This window comes from Canis lupus, chromosome X (assembly GCF_011100685.1).
Source record: "Canis lupus familiaris isolate Mischka breed German Shepherd chromosome X, alternate assembly UU_Cfam_GSD_1.0, whole genome shotgun sequence".
Lineage (NCBI taxonomy): Eukaryota > Metazoa > Chordata > Mammalia > Carnivora > Canidae > Canis > Canis lupus.
In genome coordinates, this window is record NC_049260.1 from 121,269,932 (window position 1) to 121,288,060 (window position 18,129).

The following is an 18,129-nucleotide window of genomic DNA, read 5'->3' on the forward strand; positions in this document are numbered from 1 at the left end:
TTCTTTTGCTAAATATTATGTCTGTAAAATTCATCCATGTTATGTTTAGCAGTTCATTTAGTTTTAATATGGAGTAGTATTCCACTGCATAGACATACCAGTTTGTTTATGCACTCACTTATTGATAGATATTCATATAATTTTCAGTTTGGGGCAAACATGAATAAATATGCTATGCAAATTTGGGTACAAATTTTTGTGTGGTTGTATATTTTCAATTCTCTTAGGTAAAAAACATACAGCAAAGTAAACACTTTTATAAAACCATCTAGACTCTACCATTGTTTTATTATATTTGTTTTATCACAGCTATTCATCCCTATATTGAAAAAATTATCTTATTTTTTGCGTGAATTTCAAAGTAAATTAGAGACAAATTAGAGACAACAGTTCTTTCTCTCACAAATATTTCATTAGGCATTTCATTAAATAGAGTTCAGTATTTGTTTACAGATTTTTCTTTCCATTTAAAATTTACATATAATGAAATGCACAAATTACATATAACAAATCACAAATTCCTTAGAAAAATGTAGAACATTATCATTACCATTATTACCTCATGTTCCTTCCCAGTCACTCCTTGTTGATACTATCCTCTGGAAGCAACTGTTGTTCTAGAACTGTTGTTCTAACTGTTGTTCAACTGTTGTTCTAGCATCTTTTCAGGAAGACTACTTTGTTTAGAACTTCATAGAAGTGGAGTCATACAATATGTACTTTGTGGTGAAAGTCTTATTTTGTTCAGATTGAGACTCATAATGTGTTTGTTTACATCAATGGCACCTTCATTTTGCTACTGAGTAGTCTTCCACATATTGTACTTTGTTTATTCCTTCTCCTCTTGATAAAAATTTATTTCTTAGTTCAGGTTTTGACTATTTTGAATAAAGCTGCTATGAACATTCTTGAACAAGTCTTTTTGTTAGCATATGTTTCATTTCTTTTGGATACGTAGAAGAGCTGGGTCATATAGTAGGAATATGTTCAGTTATAAAAAAAACTTCTAGAACTTTTTCCAAAGTGGTTGTAGCATTTTACATTCCAACCAACAATGTACAATTAATTGCACCAGTTTCTCCCCTAGTCTTTTAAAACTTTAGTCATTCTAATGTGTGTGCGGTGGCATATTCTCTTGGCTTGATTTTGTATTTCCCGTGGTAACTGCTGATGTTGAGTACTTTTAAATGCATTTTTTGGAAATGTATATATTTTTGCTTCAGAAATGTGTGTTCAAATATTTTGCCCTCTTTTGAAGTGGGTTTTTTTTTTGGTCTTTTTATTATTGAGCTGTAGAGGTTTTTTTCCTTCAGTATATACCCTGAATAACAGTCTTTTGTCAGATATATGTTTTGGGAATACTTTCTTCCAGTCTGTGACTTGCCATTAATTTTTATTAATAGTGTCTTAATTATGAGTGGAATTTTTAAAGTCTATTTTATTAATTTTTTCATTTATGGTTATTGCTTTCTGTAGCCTAAAGAATTTTTGCCTTCCCCCAGTTCTCAAAGACATTCTCCTTCACATTTCTTTAAAAGTTTTAGAGTTTTAGCTTTTACATTTAGGTCTGTGATCCCTCTTGAATTATTTTTTGTTTATGGTATGTGAGAGGGGTTGGGGTTAATTTTTTCCATATAGATGTCCAGTTCTTCCAGTATCATTTGTTCAAAAGTGTTTTCTCACCCACTAGGATTGCTTTGAAACCTCTGTGGAAAAATCAAATGACATTGTAAGTGTAAACCTATTTTTGGACTCTGAATTCTGTTTTATTGATCTGTCAGTCTTTATGACATTTCTATACTGTCTTGGTTACTATAGGTTTATAGTAGGTCTTCAAGTCTGGTAGTATAAGACCTCTAACTTTGCTCTTATTTGTGGAGGCTTTTAATTGTGATGAAGCTCAAGTTATCATTTTTCTCTTTTTGTGGTTAGTGTTTCTTTAAGTCTTGGCTAAGATAATCTTTGCCTACTCTAAGTCTATAAGAATTTTCCCCAAAGTTTTCATTTGGAAGTTTCACAGTTTTATTTATTTATCTTTTAAGTTTTTATTTAAATTCCAGTTAAAACACAGTGTAATATTAGTGTCAGGTATGCAACATGGTGATTCAACAGTTCCATACAGTAGTAATGGAGTGCATATAAACTCACGGAGCTTCTCCAGGACTCTATAAACACATGGCAAAATACAAGCCTGGTGGGATCCACTGATTTCAAAGCTCAGGAGGAAACAACTACCAAAATCAAACATCAGGCAGGAAGACACTGGATTTGGGCTCATTACTGAGGAAGAGAGTGGAGTCGGGCTCAAGCCTATTTTGCTATGATTTTGGCAGCAAAACAGAGCCTTTAAACTTAATTTTTAAATGTTTTATTATTTTCCTGATTAAAAAATTTGTGTTTATTGTCAATAATTTATAACATATCAAAAAGTATGGACAAAATAAATACAATTATCACAATACGATCACTCAGAAAAATACTGTTTCATTTTAGGCTCTTTTTCTTTCTGGAATTTTCTTACATATGCATATACATTTTTATGCAAACGTGAAATCAAACTGTATATATAAACCTGCATCTTGAGATTTTCACTTCACCTTTTATGGTGACTAATTAGAAAATCAGCACATGATGTTATTTAAGTTTCAAAAAGTATACAAATATTAAAGGTAAAAATAACAACTACTCTAATGTCCCCATCTGAAGATAACCACTGTGGGTGGCCAATTTTAAGTGGCTGAACCTTCTTGTGTCTACTTTATTCTTAGATAATCAAATTCAGTAGTGTTCAACCTTTTCCCTATCCCACAACAAGGGAATACAAGGCACTCTCCTACGTGGTTTATAATGTCTTCTCTCTGAGCTGGTTCTATCTTCATGTTTAACAGACAAAAAGCTGAAATCCAGGAAAGTTAGTTCCCTGCCCATGAGAATTTGGTCTATTACTCAGGTTTCCTATTTCTTAAAACACAGGTTCATGTTGCTACATCAGGTTACTTCCTCTTCTGTAAATTAAACAATCTCTGTTGTCATCCCCCACCAACCCTCGCAATGCCTGAGTGACTTGAGTTTAAACAAGTCAAATCAGCCTAAGGTGGTAGAATGAATGGCAGCAGCACCTAGGGAACGTGTGAGGTAACAGAGTAAGGCTGCTTTTTTTTTTATTGCAGCAATCTTATTTGATTGAAAGGAGGCCCTGAGGTCTTTCAGTGAAGAGAGAAGATGGCTCATTTATTTGTTCAATCATTCATTTGTTTGTTTATGATAGGAGAAGAAAAATAGTTATTTTAAGAACTGGCTGCAGTTTGAGTGTATTGACCCTGAAGGAAAGTTGAGTTTTATTAGAAAAAATCCTTCACTTACAAAATCATCTTATTAGGGTTACATGGTCATGAGAACCAGAGCCAGTGGGCAAAGTGAAGGTAGAAGGGGGGAGATCAACAAGAATTAAATTCTTCAGCCTAATAAAGTAACAGGTGTTTTCCCCTTTATTCTAGAAAGCCTGGAAGAATGGAGTTTGGAAACTAGAACAGATAGGGAACCTTAGAAGGAGGAGGAAGAATTTAGAGAAGTAGCAGACAGAGTCATAAGATTGAGGGTGACAGTAATACTGTCATACCATACACTGTACATTCTCTGGGGCAGCAAGACATATTTAATTCTAGCTTGTTATTGTGCTGGGTTTATACCTCTCTCTACTATTCATCCTTGCCAAGAATTCTTCATTATCATCATCATCATCATCACCACAATCATCATATTTATTGAACATATACTACATGCAGGCACTATGCTGTTTAATGAGTATTATATCATTTAATCCTCACAACCACTCCATGAAGAAAAGATTATCAACATTCTCATTTTTCAGATGAAGAACCAAGACTTAAGGTGGCTAAACTAAACTAAACTTGTTCAAAGTCCCATTTGGTAAGAGATTTAGTTAGGACATAAGTCCAGATTTGGGATCTAAAATAGTAATCTTTACACTTTTGTGATTGCCCATCCTATTAAACATCTATCCCCAATATATGAATATCTGCTTATAGCTTATATACATGAGCCCCTGGACAATCTCTATATTATAAATATTCTATACTTCTATACTATAAAACATTTGTAAATCTAGAGTTCTGTTTTTAAATTTCCTTTCTTTATTTTAAAGATTTTTTTTATTTATTTATTTATTTATTTATTTATTTATTTATTTATTATGAGAGACACAGAAAGAGAGGCAGAGACACAGGCAGAGGGAGAATCAGGTTCCATTCAGGGAGCCCGATGTGGAACTCGATCCCAGCACTCTGGGATCATGCCCTGAGCAGAAGGTAGATGCTCAACCACTGAGCCACCCAGGCGTCCCTAAATCTAGAGTTTTAAGGAGGATAATATAACTATAGCTAAATCATATTTGTAAATATCTTATAAATCCTGATGGCTTAGCCTGCAATTTGCTAATTTCTCAAGTCATTTATACACTTAATGCAAGGTTCATCATTAACAATAGTAATGAAATATCACATTTCATATGTCTTGATAATTTCAACTTTTTGTCATTTTTTGTCATGTACGATTAGCTTGTCATGTAGCTTATAAAGGATTTGTTCCCAGATTAGTTGAAGTGTCAGTGGTGCCATTTCCTTATCATTCATTTATGCTTGTACCGTTAGTGTTATCTTCAATCTGCTATTTCTTTGAAGAAAACTTTTAAAAGCACTTATCTATTTTGTGAGGGTATGTTGAGTTAAAATTGGATGATGTTTTGATTTTAGTCATCCTAATGTGTGTGATTTTGTATCTCATTTTGGTTTTTGATTTGCATTTCTCTAATACCTAATAATGTTTAGCTTTTTTTTTTTCATGTGTTTTCTGGTCACTTGCATATCATCCTTGGTAAAATGCTTACTCAGACCCTTTGCTCATTTTTTAGTTAGGTCATTTGTTTTTTGTTTTGAGTTATAAGAATTCTTTTTATACTCTAGATACAAGCCCTATATCAAATATATACTTTGCAAATATTTTTTCTCATTTCTTGTATTAGAAAGGATGTGAAGAAATTGGAATCCTTATACATTGCTGATGGGATTGTAAAATGGTGCAGCCACTTTGGAAAACACTTTGACAGTTAATTAAAAAGCTAAACATAGTTTTCATATGACCCAGAAATTCCACTATTAGATATTTACTCAAAAGAAATGAAAATATACATCTACACAAAAACTTGAGTATGAATATTCATAATAGTATTACTCATAATAGCTAAACAGTGGAAACAAACCAAATGTCTATCAAGAGATGAATAGATAAACAATTTGTGCTCTATCTATACAATCTATTATTATTTGGGCATTGGGCATAAAAAGGAATGAAGTACTGATACAGACTACAATGTGGATGAACCTTGAAAACAATATGCTAAGTGAAAGAAGTCAGGCACAAAAGGACATATATTGATGATTCTGTTTATATGAAATACCCTGAAGAGGCAAATCCGCAGAAACACAAAGTACTTTAATGGTTGTCTACAGTTGAGGGGGCAGTTGAGGGGAAACAAGGAGTGACTGCTAATGGACATAGAGTTTCTATCTAGGGTCATAAAATGTTCTGGAATTCTATGGTGTTGATGGTAGCAGAACTTGGTGAATATACTAAAACCCACTGAATTTTGTAGTAAGTGAATTATACTTCAATAAAACTCTTATGAAATAAATTGGTTGATATCTATAAATCCATATTACTTAGCATACATGACTTGCCCAAAACGCTGACACAGTCATGAGAATTTACTATAAATGCTAGAATACCGTGCATCTTTCCTTTTACCTCAGGGTACCTCTTCCATAGTACAGGGCTCAGGACATGAATGGCGTAAATGGTCAAAATGAGATGAGGATAATAGGTCAACATGCATACTTCATAATGGGAAGATGAATTTCTGTCTCACTTTTTACATTTAAAGACATAGAAACAGCCCAGGTGGCTCAGCGGTTTAGCACCACCTTCAGCCCAGGGCGTGATCCTGGAGACCTGGGATCTAGTCACACATCGGGCTCCCTGTGTGGAGCCTGATTCTCCCTCTGCCTGTGTCTCTGCCCCTCTCTCTGTGTCTCATTAATAAATAAAATAAAAAAATAAAGACATAAAAACAAGTTATAGTGTCTTCTTTCTCATATCACAATGAATCACTCCCATGCACCTCATATTGGAGAATGCTGTTCTAAACCACCATTCTCTGGAAGTGCACTGAATTTGCTTCCAGTAAAAGTAGATTCCACACAGGGCACCTGGGTGGCTCAGTTGGCTAAGCATCTTTCTTCAGCTCAGGTCATAATCTCAGGACTTTAAGATCAAGTCCAGAATGGGGCCCTATGCTCAGTGGGAAGTCTGCTTCTCCGTTTCCCTTTTCCTCTCCCCAAATTCATGCTCTCTCTTTATTTCTCTCCCAAATAAATAAATAAATCTTTTAAAAAGTCAGTTACACACATATTCTGACCAAGTCAACAGAGTCCCAGCTCTACCACCACTCAAATTCCAAGAGAAAGAATATGATAGGGTAAGACTATGAGAAATTGGGACCAGCTGTGAATCAAACCAAGGGCAGAGGATTCAACCAAAACAGAAAGGTGGCCACATTCTCTAACATAAAGAATGAAACAGGTACTCCGAGCGGAGGGGGCTGCACGGCCCCAGGAGTAGCTCGGCCGGCTGCTCAAGTGGCGGATCCACACGGAGGGGGCTGTGCAGCCCAGGAGCGATTCCACCAGTGCAGGCCCGGGAACCAAAGGCGCTGGGGACACAGTCCAAGATCTGGCGCTCCCTCCAGGACAGACAGAGGCCAGGAGGGCCCAGGACAGTGAGGACGTTCCTGCCGCTGGCGCCCCCGAGCTGTGCAGATCAATGCCCCCAGCCCCTGGAGCATCCAGGCCCCTGTGGACTGAGAGCTGCGATAGTGACTGCAGGAGCTGACTCTAGGGCTGGAGAGCTGGCCGCAGCCACTGTGGTTGTTCCTCCTGGTGTCACTTTGTACCGGGGACTGAGCAAGGACCTCACAGGATAAACACCTCCCACTGAGCCGTCCACCTGGCAAGGGGCTGAGCAGCTCCCCCAGGTGCACACACCTGAGAATCAGCACAGCAGGCCCCTCCCCCAGGTGACCAGCTAGAAGGAGAGGGGAAAAGCAAGTTATCGACCAAGCAGCGTTAGAAAGTTCCAGGGAAAGTCAAGGGATTTACAGTATGTAGAATCATAGGATACTCCCCCTTGTTTTTTGTTTTCTGATTGTTTCCCCCCCTTTCTTTTCTCTTCTTCTACTTCTTTTTTTTTCTCTCTCTTTTTCTTCTTTTTCCGGTACAATTTGTTTTTGTCCACTCTGCACTGAGCAAAATGACTAAAAGAAAAACTCACCTCAAAAGAAAGAATCAGAAACAGTCCTCTCTCCCACAGAGTTACAGAATTTGGATTACAGTTCAATGTCAGAAAGCCAATTCAGAAGCACAATTATAAAGCTACTGGTGGCTCTAGAAAAAAAGCATAACGGATTCAAGAGATTTCATGACTGCAGAATTTAGATCTAATCAGACCGAAATTAAAAATCAATTAAATGAGATGCAATCCAAACAGGAGGTCCAACGACGAGGGTTAACAAGGTAGAAGAACGAGTGAGTGACATAGAAGACAAGTTGATGGCAAGGAGGGAAACTGAGGAAAAAAGAGAAAAACAAAAGATCATGAGGATAGGTTAAGGGAAATAAATGACAGCCTCAGATGGAAAAATCTACATTTAATTGGGGTTCCCGATGGGCGCCAAAAGGGGCAGAGGTCCAGAATATGTATTTGAACAAATAATAGCTGAGAGCTTCCCTAACTTGGGAAGGGGAACAGGTATTCAGATCCAGGAGATACAGAGATCCCCCCCTAAGATCAATAAAAACCGCTCAAGACCTCAACATTTAATAGTGAAACTTGCAAATTCCAAAGACAAATAGAAGATCCTTAAAGCAGCAAGAGACAAGAAATCTCTAACTTTTATGGGGAGAAGCTTTAGGATAACAGCAGACCTCTCCACAGAGACCTGGCAGGCCAGAAAGGGCTGGCAGGATATATTCAGGGTCCTAAATGAGAAGAACCTGCAGCCAAGAATCCTTTATCCAGCAAGGCTCTCATTCAGAATAGAAGGAGAGATAAAGAGCTTCCAAGATAGGCAGAAACTGAAAGAATATGTGACCACCAAACCGGCACTCCAAGAAATACTAAGGGGGACTCTGTAACAGAAAGAGGAAGTCCAAGGAAACAATCCACAAAAACAGGGACTGAATAGGTATCATGATGACACTAAATTCATATCTTTCAATAGTAACTCTGAACATGAATGGGCTTAATGACCCCATCAAAAGGCGCAGGGTTTCAGACTGGAAAAAAAAAAAAGCAAGACCGATATTTGCTGTCTACAAGAGACTCATTTTAGACATAAGGACACCTACAGCCTGAAAATAAAAGGTTGGAGTACCATTTGCCATTCAAATGGTCCTCAAAAGAAAGCATGGGTAGCCATCCTCATATCAGATAAATTAAAGTTTATCCCAAAGACTGTAGTAAGAGATGAAGAGGGACACTATATCATACTTACAGGATCTATCCAACAAGAGGACCTAACAATCATGAAGATTTATGGCCCGAATGTGGGAGCTGCCAAGTATATCAATCAAGCAATAACCAAAGTTAAGACATACTTAGATAATAATACACTTATACTTGGTGATTTCAATGTAGAGCTTTCTACAATCAACAGATCTTCTAAGCACAACATCTCTAAAGAAACAAGAGCTTTAAATGACACACTGGACCAGATGGATTTCACAGATATTTACAGAACTTCACATTCAAACTTAACTGAATACACGTTCTTTTCAAGTGCATATGGAATTTTCTCCAGAATAGAGCACATACTGGGTCACAAATCAGGTGTTAACCGATACCAAAAGATTGGGATCATCCCCTACATATTTTCAGACTATAAGGCTTTGAAATTAAAACTAAATCACAAGAAGAAGTTTGGAAGGATTTCAAACACGTGGAGGTTAAGGACCATCCTGCTAAAAGATGAAAGGGTCAACCAGGAAATTAGGGAAGAATTAAAAAGATTCATGGAAATTAATGAGAATGAAGATCCAACCGTTCCACATCTTTGGGATACAGCAAAAGCAGTCTTGAGGGGAAAATACATCACAACACAAGCATCCATCCAAAAACTGGAAAGAACTCAAATACAAAAGCTAACCTTGCACCTAAAGGAGCTGGAGAAAAAACAGCAAATAGATCCTACACCAGCAGAAGAAGGGAGTTAATAAAGATTTGAGCAGAACTCAATGAAATAGAGACCAGAAGAACTGTGGAACAGATTAACAAAACCAGGAGTTGGTTCTTTGAAAGAATTGATAAGATAGATAAACCATTAGCCAGCCTTATTAAAAAGAAGAGAGAAAAGACTCAAATTAATAAAATCATGAATGAGAAAGGAGAGATCACCACCAATACCAAGGAAATACAAACGATCTTAAAAACCTATTAAGAGCAGCTATATGCCAATAAATTAGGCAATCTAGAAGAAATGGACACATTTCTGGAAAACCACAAACTACCAAAACTGGAACAGGAAGAAATAGAAAGCCTGAACAGGCCAATAACCAAGGAGGAAATGGAAGCAGTCATCAAAAACCTCCCAAGACACAAAAGTCCAGGGCCAGATGGCTTCCCAGGGGAATTCTATCAGACGTTTAAAGAAAAAAACCATACCTATTCTACTAAAGCTGTTCCGAAACATAGAAAGAGATGGAATACTTCTAAACTTGTTGTATGAGGCCATCATCACCTTAATTCCAAAACCAGACAAAGACCCCACCAAAAAGGAGAATTATAGACCAATATCCCTGAAGAACATGGATGTAAAAATTCTCAACAACATACTAGCCAATAGGATCCAACAGTATATTAAGACAATTCCTCACCATGACCAAGCAGGATTTATGCCCGGGATGCAAGGCTGGTTCAACACTCGTAAAAGCAATCAATGTGATTGTTCATATCAGCAAGAGAAAAAACAAGAACCATGGGATCCTCTCAATAGATGCGGAGAAAGCATTTGACAAAATACAGCATCCATTCCTGATCAAAACTCTTCAGAGTGTAGGGGTAGAGGAAACATTCTTCAGCATCTTAAAAACCATCTACGAAAAGCCAATAGCAAATATCATTCTCAATGGGGAAACACTGGGAGCCTTTCCCCTAAGATCAGGAACACGACAGGGATGTCCACTCTCATCACTGCTATTCAACATAGTGCTAGAAGTCCTAGCCTCAGCAATCAGGCAACAAAAAGAAATAAAAGGCATTCAAATTGGCAAAAAAGAAGTCAAACTCTCCCTCTTCGCAGATGACATGTTACTGTACCTAGAAAACCCAAAAGACTCCACCTCAAGATTGCTACAACTCATACAGCAATTCATCAGTGTGGCAGGATGCAAAATCAATGCCCAGAAGTCAGTGGCACTTCTATACACTAACAATGAGACTGAAGAAAGAGAAGTTAAGGAGTCAATCCCATTTACAATTGCACCCAAAAGCATAAGACACCTAGGAATAAACCTAACCAAAGATTTAAAGGATCTATACCTTAAAAAGTACAGAACACTTTTGAAAGGAATTGAGGAAGACACAAAGAGATGGAAAAATAGTCCATGCTCATGGATTGGAAGAATTAATATTGTGAAAATGTCAATTCTACCCAGGGCAATGTACACATTTAATGCAATCCCTATCAAAATACCATGGACTTTCTTCAGAGAGTTGGAACAAATCACCTTAGCGTTTGTGTGGAATCAGGAAAGACCCCGAATAGCCAGGGGAATTTTACAAAAGAAAACCATATCTGGGGGCATCACAATGCCAGATTTCAGGTTGTATTACAAAGCCTTGGTCATCAAGACAGTGTGGTACTGGCACAACAACAGACACATAGATCAATGGAACAGAATAGAGAATCCAGAAGTAGACCCTCAACTTTATGGTCAACTAATATTCGACAAAGCAGGAAAGACTATCCACTGGAAAAAGGACAGTCTCTTCAATAAATGGTGCTGGGAAAATTGGACATCCACATTCAGAAGAATGAAACTGGACCATTCTCTTACACCAGACACAAAGATAAACTCAAAATGGATGAAAGATCTAAATGTGAGACAAGAATCCTTCAAAATTCTAGAGAAGAACACAGGCAACACCCTTTTTGAACTTGGCCACAGCAACTTCTTGCAAGATACATCCATGAAGGCAAGAGAAACAAAAGCAAAAATGAATTATTGGGACTTCATCAAGATAAGAAGCTTCTGCACAGCAAAGGATACAGTAAACAAAACTAAAAGACAACCTACAGAATGGGAGAAGATATTTGCAAATGACATATCAGATAAAGGGCTAGTTTCCAAGATCTAGAAAGAACTTATTAAATTCCACATCAAAGAAACAAACAATCCAATTATGAAATGGGCAAATACATGAACTGAAATTTCACAGAGGAAGACATAGACATGGCCAACATGCACATGAGAAAATGCTCCCCATCACTGGCCATCAGGGAAATACAAATCAAAACCACAATGAGATACCACCTCACACCAGTGAGAATGGGGAAAATTAACAAAGCAGGAAACCACAAATGTTGGAGAGGATGTGGAGAAAGGGAAACTCTCTTGCATGTTGGTGGGAATGTGGACTGGTACAGCCACTCTGGAAAACTGTGTGGAGGTTCCTCAAATAGTTCAAAATAGATGGCCCTATGGCCCTATGACCCAGCAATTGCACTGCTGGGTATTTACCCCAAAGATACAGATGCAGTGAAACACCGGACACCTGCACCCTGATGTTTATAGCAGCAATGTCCACAATAGCCAAACTGTGGAAGGAGCCTCGGTGTTCATCAAAAGATGAATGGATAAAGATGTGGGTCTGTGTATACAATGGAATATTACTCAGCCATTAGAAACGACAAATACCCACCATTTGCTTCTATGTGGATGGAACTGGAGGGTATTATGCTGAGTGAAATAAGTCAATCGGAGAAGGACAAACATTATATGGTCTCATTAATTTGGGGAATATAAATAACAGTGAAAGGGAAATAAGGGGAAAGGAAAGAAAATGAGTGGGAAATATAGTAGAGGGTGACAGAATATGAGAGACTCCTAACTCTGGGAAACGAACAAGGGGTGGTGGAAAGGGCGGTAGGCAGGTGGTTGGGGTGACTCGGTGATGGGCAATGAAGGGGGCACTTGATGGGATGAGCACTGGTGTTATTCTATATGTTGTCAAATTGAAATCCAATAAAAAGAAATTTAAAAAAATGAAAAGACCCTTAAGAGAATAATGACACAGGTATAGATTGACGCTGGTAGATTTAGTTTTGTAGATTTAATATACATGGCATAGGGAAATTTCCTTCTATTGGTTTTTATTTTGTGTATATGTGTGAGCTGGGAAATTCTATGCTGACAGTGAGAGAGAATTATGGGAGAAAGTTAGAGTTTTGAGGTTAGTAAATAAGGTTTCAAATAGTTATTTTGGATTAATGGAGGAGAGTGGTAAGTTGACCAGATGCCTGTGGTAGAATTGCTATGCAGTGTTGGAGAACTCTTTGAAATTGATAATTATGCATTTAGAATGAGATAAACCTTCCTTAAGTGCAAATTTCTCCAGCATTATTTAGGTGCTGAGACTCAAGCACAGAGAAAGCAGATTGTTCAGTTTATGCAGATTTAAGGTTACACAGCGAGAGGCAAGGGAGTTTTTAGGCAAGGCATTAGCAAGGGTGCAACTGAATTAATGAGCCACTTCACCCAAATAAGATAAGGGGTCAGGAAAAAAGAGGCAAGGAATAGAAGATTGGAAGAGACAAAAATGTCAATATATGGTGAGCCCCTAGATGTTGAAGAATAATTGTGCTGGAAAGTAGAGAAAGCAATCCAGAAGAAGAGGAGTTTGTAGTCAGAGAGCAAGATACTTGAAATACTCTATCTGGAGGGGAACAATAACAGAAAATGGTCTATGGTGTGACAATGGAAGTGGGTGGCTAAGATCAAATGAGAGGGTCTTTGGAAATAAGGATGTTAAGGGATTTGGAACCTGGGGAGTTGAGGGAATTAACCACATACATCGACGCTGAAGTCATCCACGATGATAGCAGAACTCAGGTGCAAAGGAACACTGTGAGCTAGTTGTCAAGTTCTCAGTGATGGCTAGCAGATCTATAGATTAGAAAAGCAAAGGAAGAGGAATGTTGGATATCTAAATGACATAGGATTTAAATGGAAGTTTATTTTTGTTTTGTTTTGTTTTGTTTTGTTTTACAACAACGTAGAAGAGTCATCATCTGGAGCAAAGAGGACACCAATGCCATTCTAGACTCTGAAAATATGAGATATGAAAAAATAAACAATCTCAGCTTGTCTTTAAGTATTCTTAGAGAAAGCCTGAAAGCCATACTGACGTTGGAGGGAAGAACAACAAAGAAGAGGCAGGAAAACTAACAATTAGTCATGAGAATGCTAAAAGGATAACAAATTATGGACATTGTGAGCAGGAGTAAATATCACACCTCTAGAACTTCTGTATTGCAGTCAATGGGTATCATACACTGTAGGCCATATGTTACAGGCTTTACTCATTGACCTAGGTGTAGTATAGAAATCATCACCACCACAAAGTTAAATAAGTAAGGCCTAGAAAGTAAAATAGACTTGTCCAACATTCCTCAGAAAGTGAGTGCTGGATTCACAAGATATTTTTCTCTTTTTTTAAGACTTTATTTATTTATTCATGAGAGACTAGAGAGAGAGAGAGAGAGAGAGAGAGAGACGGCAGCAGGAGAAGCAGGTTCCATGCAGGGAGCCTGACATGGGACTCCAGGTCTCCAGGATCAGCCCCTGGGCTGAAGGCAGTGTTAAACCACTAAGCCACCAGGGCTGCCCCACAAGATATTTTTCTATAAGGGGCCACCTCCCTCATGTCCTTTCCAATGGTGCTTGAAGGATAAGAGTTAGTTACCGTTTTCATTTATTTTCTGGCCACTAGGAAAGGAGATGTGGACAAGTGTGGTAAGGGGGTTGTTTTATGCTCTGTGGCTCCTTTATTTTACTCTCCAAGAGCAGGCTTCTTGGAATGAATCACCTTATACTTCAGCTCATTTGACTTTTGATCTACAAAGTAGGGAGAGCCAAGATTCAGGAAAGCCTTGGGACCCTCCGTGCCTGGTTTATTCTTGTGAGACATCTATGAAAGTTTTAAAATATAGCTGCAAATTCTTTACACTCCTTCTTGAGGAGTAACACCTACATATCTCTGTTCCATTTGAATCTGGATGGGCTTAGGACTTCTAAAATTAGTGGAGTACTGGAGAAATGATGCTATATCACTCCTGAGGCTGGGTCATAAAAAGCCATGCATATTCCACTTGGGTCACTGAAATAATAGCTCTTGGAGCTGTGAGCTGCCATCTCAGAACTCCAATCACCCTGAGACCGCCATGCTGATAAGGACATGTGTAGCTGCTCTGGTTAACAGTCTTAGCTGAGCCTAGCCTTCCAGCCATCTCTGCCAAGGTGTTAGATATGCGAGTGAAGCTGTGGTGGACTCACCAGACTAGTCTATCCTCCAGCTGAATATAGCTGAGTGATCTTTGTTGAGGCCATGTGAACAGAATAATCACCCAGATCAATGCTGCCTGGATTCCTAACCCACGCAAATGTGAGATATAATAAAATGTCTATTGCTTTAAGCTGCTAAGCTTTGAGATAGTTTGTTGTACAGCAACACAAGACCAGAAGAGACAATTATGAACATATTGTTCGAATAGCTTTCAAGAATGTATTATGGATAGGTAGGAGGCCTTGATGGAGAAAGCCCCATTCCCTAGAGAGAAGGGAGCTTAGGTAGGGGGAAGTGGAAGTTATGGCATGTGAGATGAGGTTCACCTGGTAGTTTATTTACAGGAGTAAGAAGGCATGTGTGTACACAATTGATCCTCATGGGCAATGAGTATAAAGAGACTTCCCTAAGGTTTGGGTAAAGAATAGGGACTATAGAGGCTATTGAAGAAGTGGACTCCTCAGAGAAAAGCTCCTTCCTTCTTGAGAGAATCTTCCATCTTTGTCATGTGGTTTATAGAGTTCAACTTGGTAGAGAATTGGCTGCTCAGAGCTGATAGAGCAAATGCCGGGACACCTGCATCCCGACGTTTATAGCAGCAATGTCCACAATAGCCCAACTGTGGAAGGAGCCTCGGTGTCCATCGGCAGATGAATGGATAAAGAAGATGTGGTCTATGTATGCAATGGAATATTCCTCAGCCATTAGAAACGACAAATACCCACCATTTGCTTCGACATGGATGGAACTGGAGGGTATTATGCTGAGTGAAGTAAGCCAATCGGAGAAGGACAAACATTATATGGTCTCATTCATTTGGGGAATATAAAAAATAGTGAAAGGGAATAAAAGGGAAAGGAGCTAAAATGAGTGGGAAATATCAGAGAGGGAGAACATGAGATAACATGAGAGACTCCTAAGTCTGGGAAATGAACAAGGGGTGGTGGAAAGGGAGGTGGGTGGGGGGTTGGGGTGACTGGGTGACGGGCACTGAGGGGGGCACTTGATGGGATGAGCATTGGGTGTTATGTTATATGTTGGCAAATTGAACTCCAATAAAAAGAATTTTTTTAAAAATGAAGGATAAATTATTACATTTCCAGATTAAAAAAGAAAAAAGAAAAAACTGACAGTATTTGTCTCTAGTAGACCTGACCTATAAGAAGTATTAAAGGGAATCCTTCAGGTTGAAATAAAAGGAAACTATATGGTTACTCAAAGCCATATGAAAACACAAAGAACTCTAGTTAAGGTAAATATGTATATATTTATAAATATTTATATATTTATATTTATTTAGATATTTTATATAAATATATTTCTTATATATTTATATTTTTATATAATATTTCTGTATTTTTTATTTTTTAATATTTCTGTATTTTATAAATAAATAAATATATATTATATGAGGCATCACAGATTCCTGTATATTTGATTTGTGGATCATCTTCTCCTATATAAAAAGCAAATGCATAAAAGAAGCTTAATCTATGTTACTTGGCACACAATGTACAGACATAATTTGTGATTATAACAGTATAAAAGAGGGCATTGAACTATATAGACACATAGTTTTTGTGTGTTATTGAAGCTAAGTTGCTTTCAATTCAAACTAGATTGTTATAAATTTATAATATTAATTGTAGCCACTAAGAATAATCTTTAAATATACACACAATAGGAAATAAAGCCAATTCAGCACATTTGCAGTGTTTTGGAGGAATTAGAGAAATAGTAATGAAGAAGTTGACAAAAAAAAAAGATATAAGACATACAGAAAACAAATAACACTTTTCCTTTCGGCGCTGCGGTCGCAGCCATGAGTATGCTCAGGCTTCAGAAGAGGCTTGCCTCCAGTGTCCTCCGCTGTGGCAAAAAGAAGGTCTGGTTGGACCCCAATGAGACCAATGAAATCGCCAATGCAAACTCCCGTCAGCAGATACGAAAACTGATCAAAGATGGGTTGATAATCCGGAAGCCTGTGACTGTCCATTCCCGAGCTCGGTGCCGGAAAAACACTCTGGCCCGCCGGAAGGGCAGGCATATGGGCATTGGTAAGAGAAAAGGTACTGCCAATGCTCGAATGCCTGAGAAGGTAACGTGGATGAGGAGGATGAGAATTCTAGCAGGCTGCTCAGAACATACCGTGAATCTAAGAAGATTGACCGCCACATGTATCATAGCCTATACCTGAAAGTGAAGGGTAACGTGTTCAAGAACAAGCGGATTCTCATGGAACACATCCACAAGCTGAAGGCAGACAAGGCTCACAAGAAGCTTGTGGCTGACCAGGCTGAGGCCTGCAGATCTAAGACCAAGGAGGCCCGCAAGCGCCGTGAAGAGCGGCTCCAGGCCAAGAAGGAGGAAATCATCAAGACTCTTTCCAAGGAGGAAGAGACCAAGGAACAAAACTCCCTCTCTCTTGTCTGTACACAGTGGCCTCAGCATGAATCAGATCAGTTATTCAATAAAACAAACCTTTATCTGCCTGTCAAAAAAGAAAAAAAGAAAAATAACAAAATGGCAGAAGTGAGTCCTTCTTAATATAGATGGATCAAATTATCCAATAAAAAACGGAAATATGAGGAATTCTTCAAACACTTAGAGAAGAATTAAAATCAGGGACACCTGGGTTGCTCAGCGGTTAAGCACCTGCCTTTGGCTCAGGGTGTGATCCCGGAGTCCCAGGATCGAGTCCCATATTGGGATCCCTACATGAAGCCTTCTTCTCCCTCTGCCTATGTCTCTGCCTCTCTAGCTTTGTGTCTCTCATGAGTGAATAAACAGAATCTTTTTTAAAAAAATAAGAAGGATTAAAATAAGTCTTTCCCAATCTCTCTCCAAAAATAGAAGAGGATGAAATGCTTTTTAACTTATCCTGTGAAGGCAGCATTAGCCTAATACCAAAACCAAATAATGACACTACAAGAAAATTACAGGTCAATATGCCTTATGAATGTAGATGCAAATTCCTTTAAAAATGCTAGTAAACCGAATCCAGGAACATATAAAAATGATTATACACAATGACCAAGTATAGTTCAACATACAAGCCTCAATTAATGCAATACACTATATGCATAAAATAAAGAGGGAAAATGATTATCTCAATTGATGCTGAAATAGCATTTGACAAAATCCAATAACTTTTCATAATAAAGATATAAATTAGGAGTAGAAGGAAACATTCTTAACATGATAAAGGGCATTTATGAAAACCTATAAGATAATATACTCAATAATAAAAGACTGAAGGTTTTTTCTCTAAGGTCAGGAAAAGGACAAAGATGCCAACAATCACCACTGCAATGCAACATTGTAGTAAAAGTCCTAGTCAGAGCAATATGGAAAGAAAAAGAAATGAGAGCCATCCAAATGATAATGAAAGATTGAAAACTATTCACAGATGATATGATCCCATATATAGAATAT

At 38.0% G+C, this 18,129-nt stretch overlaps 1 protein-coding gene and 1 pseudogene across 1 annotated transcript in view; both read left to right on the forward strand.

The window, feature by feature from the left end:
- Nucleotides 1–18,129, forward strand: part of LOC119868539 (melanoma-associated antigen 9-like) — a 778,808-nt gene that overhangs the window by 83,429 nt on the left and 677,250 nt on the right. The window lies entirely within an intron of this gene.
- LOC100686136 lies at nt 16,492–17,241 on the forward strand (annotated as a pseudogene).